We start from the raw sequence: 15,806 nt of genomic DNA on the forward strand, positions 1-15,806 counted from the left end.
CACGGGTTCGTGCCCCGGTCCGGGAAGATCCCACATGCCACGGAGCGGCTAGGCCCGTGAGCCATGGCTGCTGAGCCTGCGCCTCCGGAGCCTGTGCTCCGAAACGGGAGAGGCCACAACAGTGAGAGGCCCGCGTACCGCAAAAAAAAAAATAAATAAATAAAAATAAAAGACAATTGAATGTGGGAAGTGACTGTTAAAAGGATATTTGAGTGGACATTTTGACTCTTCTTGATTTCAAAAGTATTCTGTACGTATGAGAATTGTCTATGATATAATTCCGAGTAGAAAAATAACACTGCAGATTTCATTTCACATGTGAACTTTTTTAAAAAACAAAGAGAGCACTGGAACAGAATAAAAGTTTTTAAAACAACTTACTCCAGGTGGTAAGGGAAGAACTTTCAGTTTTTATTTTATAGACTTCCATACTACTTAACCATTTTGTGTGTCATATAAAGTGCCACATAAAATGTTGTTTACAAATAAAAAATTATATCAACTCAGTAGAGTGAATGTTTAAAAAGCTGTTGTTTGGTATTCTACTCTTGGATTACTTTCCCTTCATAATCAAACCTTTGCTTCTCACATGGTGGGTCCTCAATAAATACTTTTGAGATTGAACACTGGTTTGTTGTTGTTGTTGTTGTTTTTGCCTATAAAAATAGCAATTTTAGATATTCAACCTAATTGTAGCTGCTCAGTGAATAAACGACAATGTTGAAAAGAACAACTGAAAATGTAGGCCCCAGATTTGTGATGGCTGAATCCTAAAGGCAGTGCCTAAAATATCAAATGTCTCAACTAAAAGTAAGGACAAATTTGGGAACAAGCTAGAGAGCCTCTTAAAATTCCAGAGTGTTAATTCCCAACTTATCTCCCTAGTTTTCAAATTTATAGATGAATATATTTTCAAAGTCTCTACAAGCTGAAGGATTCTAAATCTAGGCCAAATAACTGATTACAACAAAGAGAGTGTTGGTTAAATATATTTTCTTTCCTTTTCTACTGAGGAACAAATAAGAGGACCTAAGCTAAATTTGTAACATTACAATTTTTTCAAAATTTGAGCCAAATACTAAGTTCTTAAAGAGCAGATAGATTTTCAAGGCAAGTTGTGAATTCTCATTCTTGCATCCCTTCAGAAGTAAGACAGAAGTGACTGTGTGTGGCTACATGACTTGGGTCCAGTTCTGCTTAGAAGCTGGTGGGAGAGGTAACTGGTACTCTGAGGCTATAGCTGCTTAATGTGATAAGAAAGTTCTAGTGCATCTAATGCATCCATGCTGATTTTTCCCTCTACAAACCAGCATTTTAAGTCAGAGAGTGTCATTTTCACAAGCTTGAGACAGCCTACATTTCCATTATTATGAATGCTCATAATTGAAACTGGGAAGAACATTTCAGTAAAAATTTTTTAAAATAAATTTTAAAAAATAAATTGGGCTCAGAATTAAAAAAAAACTGGAAAGAACAGTGGAAATGTAACATCTCAGAAGCATTATGCAATTGGGTAGAGTAAAAGGTAAGGAGGGTTCCTCAGGAAACTAAAAAGTGCTGGATTTTCTACCATTTCTGATATATAAATATAGTACCAGGAAGAAGAAGTATGTACACATAAGATACTCTAGGCCTGGTTTATTGATATAACATTAGGTTGACCTCTACAAAAATACTTATTAGGAATGTCATAATAATAATCATGGATATAATAACTTTACAATTATAATTACAGGTTGGATCAATGCAACCTCCAGGCAAACAAAGATTGTGGAGCAGCATGATCCTCTCCACAAGCTGATATCATATGCATTTGTACGTGTTCAGTGTTCAAATGGTTTGGGAACTTCATTTTCAAAAGGCAATTTCAAGACCTAAAATTGTTTTCCTCCATATAAAAAAAAAATGTTTGAGAGAACCAGCTAGAGAGTTACCACCTAATTCATGTAGCAGGTATTTCTTTAAGTATTTACTTAAATACAAGTGCCTGGTACCATGATGAGCACTGGGACACAGAAATGGAAAAACAAACATGGTGTGATGGTTATGCCAGCTCATATATCAAACATGTTCATTAATATGACACACTACCTATGGGGGGAAATAACATACTTTCAAAAGTGATTTTCTGCCTCTGGTTTAGCAGACGGTGCTAAACCACAAAAATTCACAATTCTGTGCATACAAAAATTCACAATTTCTTCAGTATGAGTGTGGAAATGTACATATATTTGGGCCATTGAAAGAAAAGTGTTATTAAAATTTGAATGATAATAACTACTGTTTATTGAGTACCATTATTGGGCCTGTATTTAATATTAACTCTTTTAAACAACCCTGAAAGTAGGTATTATTTCCATTTTATGGATGATTTATGTTGAGAAGCCCCTCCCAGAATAAGCCCATGATATTCTGAACAATTTGCAGTTCCAGAGCAGCAGCTGAAGCTCATTTTAAAAGATGAAACAATAGTGACCATTTACTGAACATTTACTCTGTCCTTGTACTGTTCTAGGTCCTTTACATTTATTGTTTCATTGCATTCTCACAACAACCCTACGCGATACATAATAATGTATAGATGTAGCAACCGAGGCTCAGAGAGGCTAAGCAATGTGCCCTAAATCACACAGCCAGTGAATGACCACCTAGCAGAGTTACCAACCTGGGGCTCTCTGACCCTCAAACACTTACTCTCTCCTCTCTAAAATATCCCCACACTCCACCGACATCCACTTCTCCAACCTCTTTTCATGCTCTGTCCTCTGCCTGAAATGGTCTCCTCTGCCTAACTCCCTCTCATTCTTCAAGGTCCAATGCAGATATTCCCTTTTCAGTCCCAACCACCCCAGGCAAAATTTGTAATCATAGCACGTGTTTTTGCTACTAGTCTAGCACTTATCACATATTATTGTAATTATTTGTAAGTATTTCTCTCCCAGGGAGGTTAAGAAGACCTTGAGTTCAAACAATTGTTCATTATTCATTTTTGAGTTCCCAACACATAGTAAACAGCTTGGCACATAGACTGACACCCTAAGTTATTAGGTGGCAGACCTAATAACTCACACAAGCCTGCTGTAAATTAAAAGAACCTCTAAAAAAGTGACAAAAACAATCCTCCTGCCTTTATCTGTGAACCATATTTTTTTGCATGTTTTTATTTGTCTGTTTAAAAGACCCTCAGAAAAGTAAATGTCACCACCTCTCCACCCTCTCTATTTGTCATTCTCCTAACAGGTCATTCTAGCCTGTTCCTGCATATTTCTGCCCTCTGAGAAAATTGTGCCTTCTCCTAGTTCAGAAAACACAAAATAGAATTTCCACAAAATCTGTCTTAATTTTGCCTGTTTCCTGGTTAACTAAGCTATACATGGCACAGAACTTCTCTCTGAATTCTCATCACAGCGATAGGCCTTTTTCTTGCCAGTGAGAAATGTGATGACCACAAGGGAGTCTACTACTGCCAGAAGCAAGGAGCACACTGAAAAATGGTACATGGCTTAGCCCTTCAAACAGAGCAAATGCATTTTTGTTTACCAATGTTTTATTTTCCTGTAAGGAGATAAGTAAATGTTTTGATTCCTGATTAACAGATTGGAAGGCAAAGATATAGAAAGAGTAAATTATTTGGCCTAAATCCTATTGTCCTAGAGTTTGGAATTTAATCCAAAAGTTTTTACCTTCCAGCCCACACTCAAACTCAAGACCAAATTTTCAGAAAATGGATTGTAGCTCTATTATTTTCTTTATCAAGACAATCAGGTCATCCCTTTAAATAACTCCTTTCTGCTTTAGAAGTGATATTAATAGACAATTATCCTAAAAATTTATATGCAAAACAGGCTAATAAAAAGATCTGGCCTTTTTTTTAAGTTTATACTGAATAGAAATATCATAGATAATTGGCAGTGCTGTCTGGACAAAGAGTTATAGCTTTGTGGTATAAACACATAGACTGCATTTCCAAATTAGCTCAAGAAATTTCCCATTTCTTAGAGGGCGGGCTGGCTGCCAGCTCTCCAAGAGAGAAAAACACACCCTCTTAGAACATGAATCATTACAGAGCACATAAAGCAAGTGTGTGAACACACACAAAAACACATACACACACAGAGGCATTTTAAATAATTGCGTGAGACTTTACAAAATATCCCTTCACCACATATAAGGTACACATTTTATCAACCAAGATCAGGTTGTCCTTTTCTCATCCATGCTGTCATAAAGGGTAGGCTATTTACCAATAGCATTGCTACATAAGAAGGCTCAAGATGTGCTGTAAACAGGGGTGCCAAACACACAGAGCAGATGACTCAGAACTGATTTTAGAGTACACACTTGTAGGCTGAACTTAGTGCCTGCAGCTGGTTATTTGTCAACCCTGTTTTAAAAACAGATTGGTTGACCTTTATGCCTAGAACTAGTTATCTTCTAAATCCCTTACATGAAGTGCAACCTTCTAAGAGAAAGAAGACCTAATCAATGCTTTTAGCATAGGTGCATTTGGAAATGTGGATTAAAATTTTGAACAAGGACAGAGGTGAGCTCCCCAAGCTGAAACACAACAGAAAACCAGAGGCAAGGTGACCAGAAACGAGAGTGGGCATTTGGATGGCTCCCATCCATGTCATAAATGAGTGCAGTGAGTGTCCTTATTCTTTTTATTGTAAATATTCAAAAGTACTGACACATTACGATCAGATGGATAGCTTACAATTGAAACGAGGCCAAAATAGTTCCAAAATCCAAAGGCAAAGGAAGCCAGATATCTCAACATGCGTGCCTAAAAAGCAAGTGTAAAGCACACAATAAAATATAAAAAGAAAACTTACAAGAATAATAAATATGCTCTTTAACTGCCGTGAGACAACAGATTCCTCACAACAATCAGTTCTACATTAGCTAGCAAAAAGAGCTACTGCGTTGGACCAAAGGTTTTTTTCCCCTTTATTAAAATTTCTGATTTCATCATAAATGTTATGGTATTACTGTCCAAGGGTCTTGGAATTTAATGCATATTTTTAGACGTTAATTTAATAGAGTAAAACCACAACTTGCAAATTTCTTTTAATATTGGAAGAATACTTATCTATTTTATACTACTTTTTGAAAAGCTTTTATTAATAAGGCATTTTTGGAAAGAATATTTTACATACTTTTTTCAGACTAACTCTACTTCTTTTTAATAAAAACTAATCCAAAAAAAGTAAATACAAACAAAGAATTAAAAAATAAATACATTCCCTATATTAAAAGCAACTTTTTTCTTGCATGGTTTATCAGTAAACTCAAAATACACTTAAGCTGATGATTAAAATGATCTATAATTGTCTTGTCTTCACTGTTAAAAAGTTCTAGGATAAAATGAGAATGTTTGATATTAAAAGCTGTGCTTCCACCCAAATACACTGCAACACCCCTGAAATGATAGGTAATGAGGACATTGTTTCCTTAGGTTGCTTCTTAGAAGCATCCATAATGCTGGGTTTTTGTAGAGGTGTAGACATTTTCTTTGTGTTTTTGGTTGGTGATGGTGGTGATAGCTGTTTATGAAAGCCATCAGATATGGTTATTTATTAATACAGATGCCTTTAAAATGCAATGAAGTCAGGAAAGATAAAAAGTCATCTTACAAATACAAACTTAACTCTTCTATCACAGTCCTAAATAACTGTACAAAAAGTGAGATTTGGCTATGAAAACAAAAAATCCTTGTCTCATTATTTCTATCCTCAACATTCTCACAAGTTATATGAAAAGTAACACAGAGAAAAGAAAGGATTTTTGACAATATTTTATTGAATACATAAAATAATTTTAATCAATATATAGGGTAATATAAAATAACTCACTCAAAAATTAAAATTCCTCAAATTAAGTTAACTCAGTCAATAAATGTATTTGTTTATAATCTCGGTGTCCAGTCATATAGATGTTTTTAAAATATAAGAATGTAAATATAATGTGATGGATTTTGGTTAAAAAATTAATAAACATAAGCATAAAATAATCCATTATTTTTAAATGGAAAATACAAAATGGAAAACAATACTTTTACAGTTTGTTTTTGTTCTTATTTCTAAATAGTATGTTTATCAATTTGGAGATTTTCTTATTAACTTCCTATAACTGCAGAGGAGAACTGAGCTCATTACAAGACTCCACACCTCTCAATTTTCAGGATTATATCACTATTTTTAGTTTCACTATTCATTATCTTAAAATTTAAATAATTTCCTTATACCATGAATTTGTTTTTATTTAAATTGTTTTGGCTTTTTTTTTGGTTTGGTGTGTAAAATATGTCACACATTCAGAAAGTCATAAAGCATAGATGTATTCTGAAGCAAACATCCATTGGCTACTCAGATCAAGAAGAGCAATACCAGCCCCAAGAAGCTCCCTCCATACTTTCTATGTCACAGCCTGCTCCCTTTTCCTTAAATGTAACTCTCTCCTGATTGTTTTGGTGTTCACTTCCTTGTTTTGGTGCTTTACATTTTTGCTAAGAATACATCGCTCAACATTACAGTCTGGCCTGTTTTTGAGTTTTAAATAAATGGAATTATGCATTATATATTCTTTTACATTAGCCTTTTCTAGCTCAATATAATGTTTATAAGATTCATTTATATTGTAGCATTCAGTTGTAGTTCATTTTCATTGCCTTATAGTATTCCATTGTATAATTATACCACAATTTATTAATACATTCTCCTGTTGATGGACATTTAGCTTGTTCCTATGTTGAAGCATATGAATAAAGCTGCTATAAACTTTCTTATACATGTCTTCTGGTACACATGGGCATAGATTTCAGTTGGATGTACACCTAAGAGAGGAATTGCTAGGTCACAAGTACAGTATGTTTAAATAAAGTCAAACTACTTTCTAAATTGGTTAAACTAGTTTCCATTCCCACCAGCAGTTGTATGAGAATTCCAGGTGCTCTACTTCCTTGGCAATCCTCACTATTTTGTCTTTTTAATTTCAGCCATTCTGATGCATATGTAGGAGCATCTCTTTTCATTTTTAATTTGCATTTCTCTGATGACTAATGAGATTGGGCACCTTATCATATGTTTCTTGACCTATTAGATATTTCCTGTTTTAAAGTGGCTGTTGAGTCTATTTGCCCATTTTTCTACTGAATTGTATTTTCTTACTGCGTTGTATGAGTTCTTCATATACTCTGGATATAGGCACTTTGTTAATTATATGTGTTCCAGATATCTCCTAACCTGCAGCTTGCCTTTTTACTATTTTAATTATTTTTAATATTCTTAATTTTACTGTAATCAAATTAATCAATCCTTACCTTTAAGGTTGGTGCTTCTTAATATCCAATATGGTTAAAAATCATTCTCTCACGTTGAGATCATGAATCTATTCTTCTATATTATCTTCTAAAGCTTTATTGTTTTGCCTTTCATAGCTAAAGGATCTACAATTTACCTAGAATTGATATTTTTGTATACAGTGTGAGTGGCTTAAGTTGGTTTTTTTTCCCAGATAGAGCATCCTCTTTTCCAATGCTCAGCAACGTCATCAATGTTTAATTTTTTCGTTAATTTTCAACAGATTCTCTCGACTCCTTACTGTGTAAAATGAGGATGTGCGTACCTTTACAGTTGCTTCCCCTTCCTGTGCCTACCTTTCATCTGCCAACATCTGTCAGCTAGAGCTTTACTTTAACATCATCAAAGCCAAGTGTTTATATTCTGTTGTTAATCAAGATTAACTCCTCCATGCTTTGTGCATAAGTTTATTTTAAAAGCTGATAACCAATAAAAAAATCTTTTTTTACTACAAAGAACATTTTATTTTATATTTACTAGTCACGAATTTGTCATTAATTATTACATAAATGCTGCCTAGTGCCATTAACCAAATGGCATGACCATTTTATGTCTACAATTCACTTCTGTATTTACAAACATAATTTTCATGACTCAATAAACAAATTTTATATTATTATAACCATTACATTATTCATCATAGAGCTAGAAAGTGCTAAAAATTACATTCTCTTGTCTATACTGCTGATGTCACAATCCTTGTGCCACTCAAAGGAAAATACACTAGTGCCAAGATTAGAGTCTCCTCTCTTACAGTTTACCAATTGCTGAAAAAATAATCATGTGTTAAATTGTTTTATATTTGGAACATGATGTTCTGGTAAAGTGTTTTGATCTAGTTAGAGTTTCTGGTTATTCTTTTTTACCTTCTTAAGATTCATAGGCTTTTCCCACCATATCCTAATATCTTGCAACTTATCATTAGCAGCTGCTATTATTTGAAAGCGATTCTTTTCTTTTCCTTGAAAACATTTTTCTGGAGGCCTGCCAATCTCTGTCCTAAAGTAGACCAGTTTTCTTCCTTGGCCTACTATATAACTGTCATCCTTGAATATTGTTTCATTATTCTCCTAAACAAGTTTTTTTTGTATAATATATGCTTGAGAAGAGGTAGACCAACTGCAAGGTTAGAGGGAGCACAACCCACACAGGACCACCCTCACATGTGACATCGGTTGCAAGTTTGAGGGGTTCTCCAAATCATGCTCAGTTTTGATAATTCACTAGGAGGACTCACAGAACTCACTGAAAGCTATCATATTCATGGTTGAGAGTTATTGCAGAGAAAGAATACAGATTAAAGTCAGCCAAGGGAGGAAATACATAGAGTAGAGTCTGGGGACATACCCAGTGCAGAGCTTCCATTGTCCTTTCCCCATAGAGTCAAGACACATTACTTCTCCAGTACTGATTTTTGACAATAAGCACAGATGCTTGCCAACCAGGGAAGTTCATTAGAGCCTCAGTATTTAGTTTTTACTCAGGCGCCATTACATAGGCATGATTGACTGCCCTCAAGGTCAATTTTAATCTCCAGTCTCAATTTTAATCTCCAGTCTCCAGGCCCTCAAGGTGTGACTCAAAGTCCCAACCTTGAATCACATCCATTACAGTTTGGCTGCCCCAAAGCCCCCAGGAAGACAATAACACCCCATCAGGCATGACATTCCAGAAGTTTAGAGATTACTTCCCGAAAGCTGGTGGCAAAGGCCAGACCTCTTGTGGGGTAAGGTTAAATGATTTATTAAACAATCCCACATCTTCCCCTCTCTTGGTTTTCACCCTTTTTTTTTACTGGAGTACACCCTCAAGTAAAGGTTCATAGATGTAAATTCCCACTTTAAATCTTTAGTGTTCTGAGATTTCACAATGATATCTCTAAATACGGGCCTTTTAAAAATTTATCTGACTTGGCTTTTATGGACTGTTTGAATTTAAAAATCTCCCTTTAGTGCTCGCTTCGGCAGCACATATACTAAAAATCTCCCTTTAGCTCTGGAGATGTTATTTTTTTTAACAATTCCTTCCCTCTACCATGAGTGCTTTGTCTTTCTAGAATACCTACTAGTTGGCTATTAGACATCTCGAACTGATTTCCAGTTCTGAGTCCAAAGCTTCTCCAGGGTTCTTCAGAGCAGCTTAGTGACTTCTATCCTTGCAGTCCACTTCTCTCATATCCTAGGGTGTTGTTTTCTCCTCTTCTTCCTCTCTGCTCCACTATAAACTTAATAAAGCATGTTTACCTTCTTCTCATCTACTCATGACCACTTATAATTCTCCCCATCTCTGTGGACTACAAATCTTTTTTATTCTTCTAATACTATTTTAAATTATTTCTGTGAGAGAGGAATAAATAAATGTGCTCGCCTTGACGTCGTGAACTAGAAACTGCCCTTATGAATTAAAAAAATATTTTAAAGACAGGTGGCTTTTATCTTCACAGTATGTTTCCTATGACTATATCAGTGGCATGACACCCAGCAATGAATGCATTCTCTGAGCCTCGATTACACAATTCCAGGACAAGAGCATCTTAGGAGAGGTACACACATAGAGCCTTATATGACACTTCTTCCTTTATCATATTACATACACAAGATATCACATTATAAATATTAAAAGGAAAAATGACCTCAGTGACTTTATTTTTAAAATTCAAAGCTGTTCCTATCTAAAGAAAAACAACAGAAGAAAATTATAAAACTCTTACCAAGTTCCAGATGGCAGCTGTGGTGTACAAGAAAGAATGCTGGCTTTGGCATCAGAAGACCTGGGTTTGAGGCCTGGCTCTGCTTCTGTTGTCTCAGTAACTTTGATCGAGTTACTGAACTTTTCTGAGTCACAAATTTCTCTTCCATAAACAGACATGTGTCTGTCTCACCACTGTTGTGAGGCTGAAAACAAACAATAGACATGAAGGAACTTTATAAATTGCAATGTAAATAGAAAATAAAATACACTTTCCAAATGACCATATTCTCCAAGGGAGGTTTTGTGCAGAACTCAACAGAATCTTTCAGGGGAAAAAAAAGGTCTACATCTCTGTGAACATCTTTTCTCAGACAAGGAAAAAAAAAAAAATCACTCAAAAATCACCTGAATTTTCCATGGGTTCCACCACATAGATAAATGCCCACTGGAGATGATTGTAAACATAATTATAGACTCTAAAAATGGTATATAAAAACAAGTTCCTAATTCTGAGTTTATTCACTTACCCTGTCCTTCAGCAAACATACAATGAATGCCAACAATATTCCAAGCCCTTGAAACATTTTTTTTTTAAAACATCAATTAGACCCACTACTTTCACTCATTCAGAAAGCTTCCTGTTTGTAGGGGAGATCATGTATGTACCCTTATACCCATAGTACAGTATTGGGTATAACAAGTTACATATGCCTGCTGCAAACTAATAAGAAATGGTACTTCAGCCTTAAAAAATTAGTGGGTGATATTTCATTTCCCACCTATGAGAGTCACAAAATTCCAAAAGTGTGACAATATACACTACTAGAAACAATGTCGAGAAACAGGGTCTCACAAACATTGGTGTTGAGAATGTAAGATGGTACAAACCTTATGGCAAAGAACTTGGCAATATTTAACAAAATTAGGCATAACTTTATCTTGTATTGCTTAGACTCAGCAATCCCACCTCCTGGAAAGATTCACTATCAAAAAATGAAAAGACATATGCACAAGTCTATTCACTGCAGCCCTATGCATAATATCAAAAACTGGAAAAAACCCAAATGTCCATCAATAGGAAACTTGTTGAATAAAACATGGTCCACCCAAAAAAATGGAATATCATACCACCAATTAAAAGAAAGGGGGTGAGAGTGAAGGTCTCTAGTACATGATCTCCAGAATATGTTGTTAAATGACAAAAGCTAGGTGAAGATATGCATTAGTATGCTACCATTTAGGAAAGGGGAATGTATAAATAAATACATATACTTGCTTATTTTAAAATGGAGCAGGAGAAATAATAGTCTTTTCAATAAATGCTGCTGGGAAAACTGTATACGTACATCCCAAAGAAGAGAGTTGACCCTTATTATACCATATACAAAAATTGAAATGGTTCAAAGACATAAATATAAGACCTAAAACTACATATCTCTTAGAAGAAAACATAGGATAAAAGCTTCATGAAAAGAGAGAAAAAAAAATTTTTTAAGAAAAAAAAAAAAGTAGGCTTTCAATTGGCTAAAATAAGTAGAGGAACATTCCAAGAAAAGGGAACTAAGTTCACAAAGGTAACAGATATAGGAAAGTAATGCTTTGTTCTGGGAACTGTGAAAAGCTTGGATTGCCTGAAGAATGGGTTCTGTATAGAAGATATGAAGAATAGAGCATAAAGGAGAGGGCCTCTTATAACAGGTTAATGCATGTGGACTTTATTCCATAGGCAATAAGTAACCTTGGAAGGTTTTCATTATCAAGGGGATACGTAATAAAATAGAGCTTAATACTAATAATATTTTACTTTTGTATTGATCTTTATTTTATTTTATTTTATTTTAAGACCATGCCACACAGCATGCGGGATCTTATTTCCCAGACCAAGGGTCAAACCCGAACCCCCTGCAGGGGAAGCACAGAGTCTTAACCACTGGACCACCAGGGAAGTCCCTTGATCTTTATTCTTTACAAGTTGCTTTTACATACATGATCTCATTTGATCCCCGCCACAATTCTATAGTGGAGGTGTTACTACTACTTGTCAGTAGAATAATCTTTAAACAAGACATAGGCCCAGGTCTTATATGATTTCAAATTCAATCTGCTTCAAATCTACTTCCCTTGTAGGAAGACTGATGTTTTGAAGTTGTGTGCAAAATACACTAAAGCGAGAGGATACTGAAGGCAGTAGGGCAGCTCCTGAAGAACAAAGGAACTGCTGAGACAGAGTTGGCTTTAGAAGCCAGCGTTTAGCCAAGTAATCGAAAATCAATGAGCAGGCTTCTTCTCTTCTAGAAAGTTTGACTCTGCCACGAAGGCAGCGGGAACAGGATTACGGAGATGATCTCAAATTTCTTTAAAATTCCCCCATGGTACTGAGCACTGTCCTAGGCACAGAGCGCTGCCAAATAGGTGCCTGGGGCATTCATTCCTCTCCGTGGGCACTAACACTACATGCCAAGGACAGGGAGAACCTTAGTCCCTACAGTGTTCTGAACTGTACTACCTGCTTCCAATTGCCTACTGCAGACCCAGATCACATCTCTCCAGCAGAATGAAATCAGATGCCTGTTCCAACATGACAAAGATATGTTTGTTTAAATGACAACTGTAGGATTCCGCCAAGGACATGTGGGCCATGTGAAAACTGGAAGCACAAAGCTCACAGCTGTTCATTTCAACAGTCAAGAGTGGACAACTGGTAAGAATCCATACAATTTTTTATTGTTTAAGTCTTAGGTGCTCTTGTTTTTCTAATAGCTTCCCTGCTAACGATGCAAATTTGATCTCTCAAAATAAGGATTTTTCAGGAAAACATCTTGCATATGTTAACAAAGACGCGTTTGATTCGACTTCTCTAACACTGAAATATAAAGTGATCCAGATGAAAATTTCCTAACATCATATTACCTTTAAAGGTTATTCTAAAATAGTTAAAACATTAAACTCCAGCTTTGTTTCAAGGCCCCCTCCAGGTTCTGTCTTGTCGTAAGCTGAGCTTTCACAAGACTCCAGCACCGACTCACTCACCTAGTTCAGATCTTTCTTCAGGGTCCCTGAGTAATGCTGATAGAAGTGTTAAAGCAAAGGATTAACATCCCTCATCCCAATTCCCTCAAATAGTAGTTTTCTTTTTCTGCTTTTTGTTTGCTTATTGTATTTTAGCTCGAGAAATCCTATCTTTACAAGAAATCTTTTGTTGAAGTCCACTATATACAACTGCTAAAAGCAGAGTTGTAGTTGAAGGAGACAGGAAAAGAGGTGAGACCTGATTATTTATCCTCCCTCGGGCCCAAAGCCTTAGACTGGACACAGAATAAAACAGTTGACCTTAAAGATTTCTGAGGTAACTTAGAATTTGAGGCATGATCTTCAAGATTTAGGAGAATAAAAACACTGAGTTAGACCAACCTACTGAGTGTGAATAATAGAGCAGTCTACTTGATCGCTTCACTCATTCGTTCTTCCCACAATTATTCACTGAATATTTACGAGGTGCCAGGCACTGTTCTTAGCGCAAGGGATATAGCAGGAAACAAAAGAGACTAATTCTGTGCTCTCATGGAGCTTAAAAGATAGTGGGGGGAAGACACTTAATAAAGACATAAATAAAAGTAATATATGTTTGATGTGATAGAAAATGGATATGAAGAAAAGTAAAATAGGATAAGGGATAGTAAAAGGGTATACACGTGTGCGTGTGCGTGTGTGTGTGTGTGTGCTCTTTTATGTGGTGAGTTGGGAAAGGCCTCCCTTGTGAGGGTGATCTTTAATCGGGGAGTCAATAAAGTGAAATATCTGGAACAAGAGCTATTCAGGTGGAAGAAACAGTAAGTAGAAAAGCGCTGAAGCAACCGAGTGCTTGGCATGTTTGAGGAAGAGCGAGGAAGCCATAGTGACAGAAGCAAAGCAATGAAGAGTGACAGCAGTAGACGATGAGGTCAGGAGGATATCAGCTCCTCGGGGGAAGAGGCCAGATCACCCTCAATGTTGCTCTGCAGGTGCCAGCTGCAAGTTATGGAGTGGGTGGTCAATAAACATGTGTTGGAGAGACTCAGAAAGTCCATTGTTTTAATAATAAGAACAAATCAAAGAGTATATATAATTTCTTAGTTCTTCCATGAGAAAGTCTGAGGTGGAAATTTTGTAATGTATTTGTCTGATTAGAGTCCAGAACATCTTCTCCCTCCCTAGTGACCCCTGCCTTGGGGACAAAGTGCCTTCAGTGTTTTCAGGGCCACATCTCCCACCAGTCAGTTTCTGATGTTCTTATTGCTCAGATTACATAGGATGGCATGTTCCAAGGAAAATGATGACTAGTGCAGAATGAACAACATTAATAGATAAGATCCCCTGGCATAGAAATAGAAATCACTTTTAGATCAGAAAAGAAACAAACTGTTGCAAAATCAATGGCCTTACACTGTAGCTCTGAGCTTCACAGAATTCTGTCAAGTGTAGTTTTGGTCAATGATGTCACTCCCTCAGCCACTTAGAGCTGCATTAAGCACAATTCCAGAGCTAAACTGATATTATGAGGTAAAAATTGGTTGACTCTTTTACTTGTATTTCTAGGAGCAGGCCACTTTTAGCATAATTTCTTAAGAGGAGCAATTTTCAAATGAGGTTTTATGGCAGGCTTTGTCTTGTGTTTCTTTTTGTAAGGATAGCCATAGTCTCATCATTCCCTCTCTTGGGACCCACCATCCGCCAAGAAACATGACTGATTTCCTGGTTTTCTAATCCCCTTTGCAATTTGTGACTGAATTAATAACAGCAAAAAAGTCATTCTATTTGCAACTCTAAATATATCAAGATTGCCAGACTGTTCAAGAAAAAAATGCAATCTTTGCTTTTAGATTTTTTCTTAAAGGGACATTTCATCTTTGTTGTAAGGAAGCTAATTCCAGACCACACACCAAAAAAAGCCATAAATCTGTGCAACATAGATAATGAAGTAACTTAGACTGTTGACTGCAGGTGAAACAAGGAAGAGTAGAATATTTTGTAGGCCTATTATGAGTAGAAGCAGGACATTACATTTAAACTGCATGACATTAAAAGTCAAAAAGGATAGGAACTTTTGCTGTCAGAGAGTTTGTTTGGTTTGGTTCCTCATCAGCATCCTTTGTGCCCTGATATATTAGAATGCAAGCCAAGTGGTAGGCCTCTTATCCTTTTTACCTTTTCCTGTCTCACAGGGAAAGGTACTGACCCTGTGGATAGGGTAAGTCAGCAGCTCTGACCTTACCATTTATACAGCTGGATTTATGAAAAGATATTTATTCACTGCCAGTAGTTCACAATGAAGGTCCTGCCAAAGTCCTTGGTGACCATGAGGCAGGTCATCCACTCACCTGCTCCAGGTATGATCTCCCTCACCTTTCCTCAAAATAAATAGTACTTGGACTAGGGTGACCAACCATCTAGGATTGCCCACAACTGAGGGATTGACAGGGACCTGGGACTTCTAGTGCTAAAACTGGGAAAGTCCCAGGTGAAGCAGAGGAGATGCTCCCCCTAAGTTGGATGCCCACAAAGTATGAAGCAGCTCTTGACTAGGAGCTGTGGACAGTGGGCCTTGGTGGAGTTGCACTGCTCCCTTTTACCACACCCAGGGTAAGGCCTCACTGTCCAGGCCTTTGAGGAACACCATGTAGAAGTCCTCTCATTTGTCCAGTACCAGGGTAACCTCTGACAATTTCCACATTAGCAAAATGGGGATAATAATTGTGCCTACTTCCTAATTCTTCT

At 36.4% G+C, this 15,806-nt stretch overlaps 1 protein-coding gene across 5 annotated transcripts in view; it reads right to left on the reverse strand.

The window, feature by feature from the left end:
- TMC1 (transmembrane channel like 1) overlaps positions 1 to 15,806 on the reverse strand; it is a 387,623-nt gene that overhangs the window by 365,192 nt on the left and 6,625 nt on the right. For all 5 annotated transcript variants that reach the window (XM_067744162.1, XM_067744161.1, XM_067744158.1 and 2 more), the window contains exon 2: positions 10,072 to 10,255. The gene's annotated coding sequence lies outside the window, so the exon portion shown is untranslated. The remainder of the gene's footprint in view (positions 1 to 10,071; positions 10,256 to 15,806) is intronic.

Source organism: Pseudorca crassidens, chromosome 7 (assembly GCF_039906515.1).
Source record: "Pseudorca crassidens isolate mPseCra1 chromosome 7, mPseCra1.hap1, whole genome shotgun sequence".
NCBI lineage: Eukaryota > Metazoa > Chordata > Mammalia > Artiodactyla > Delphinidae > Pseudorca > Pseudorca crassidens.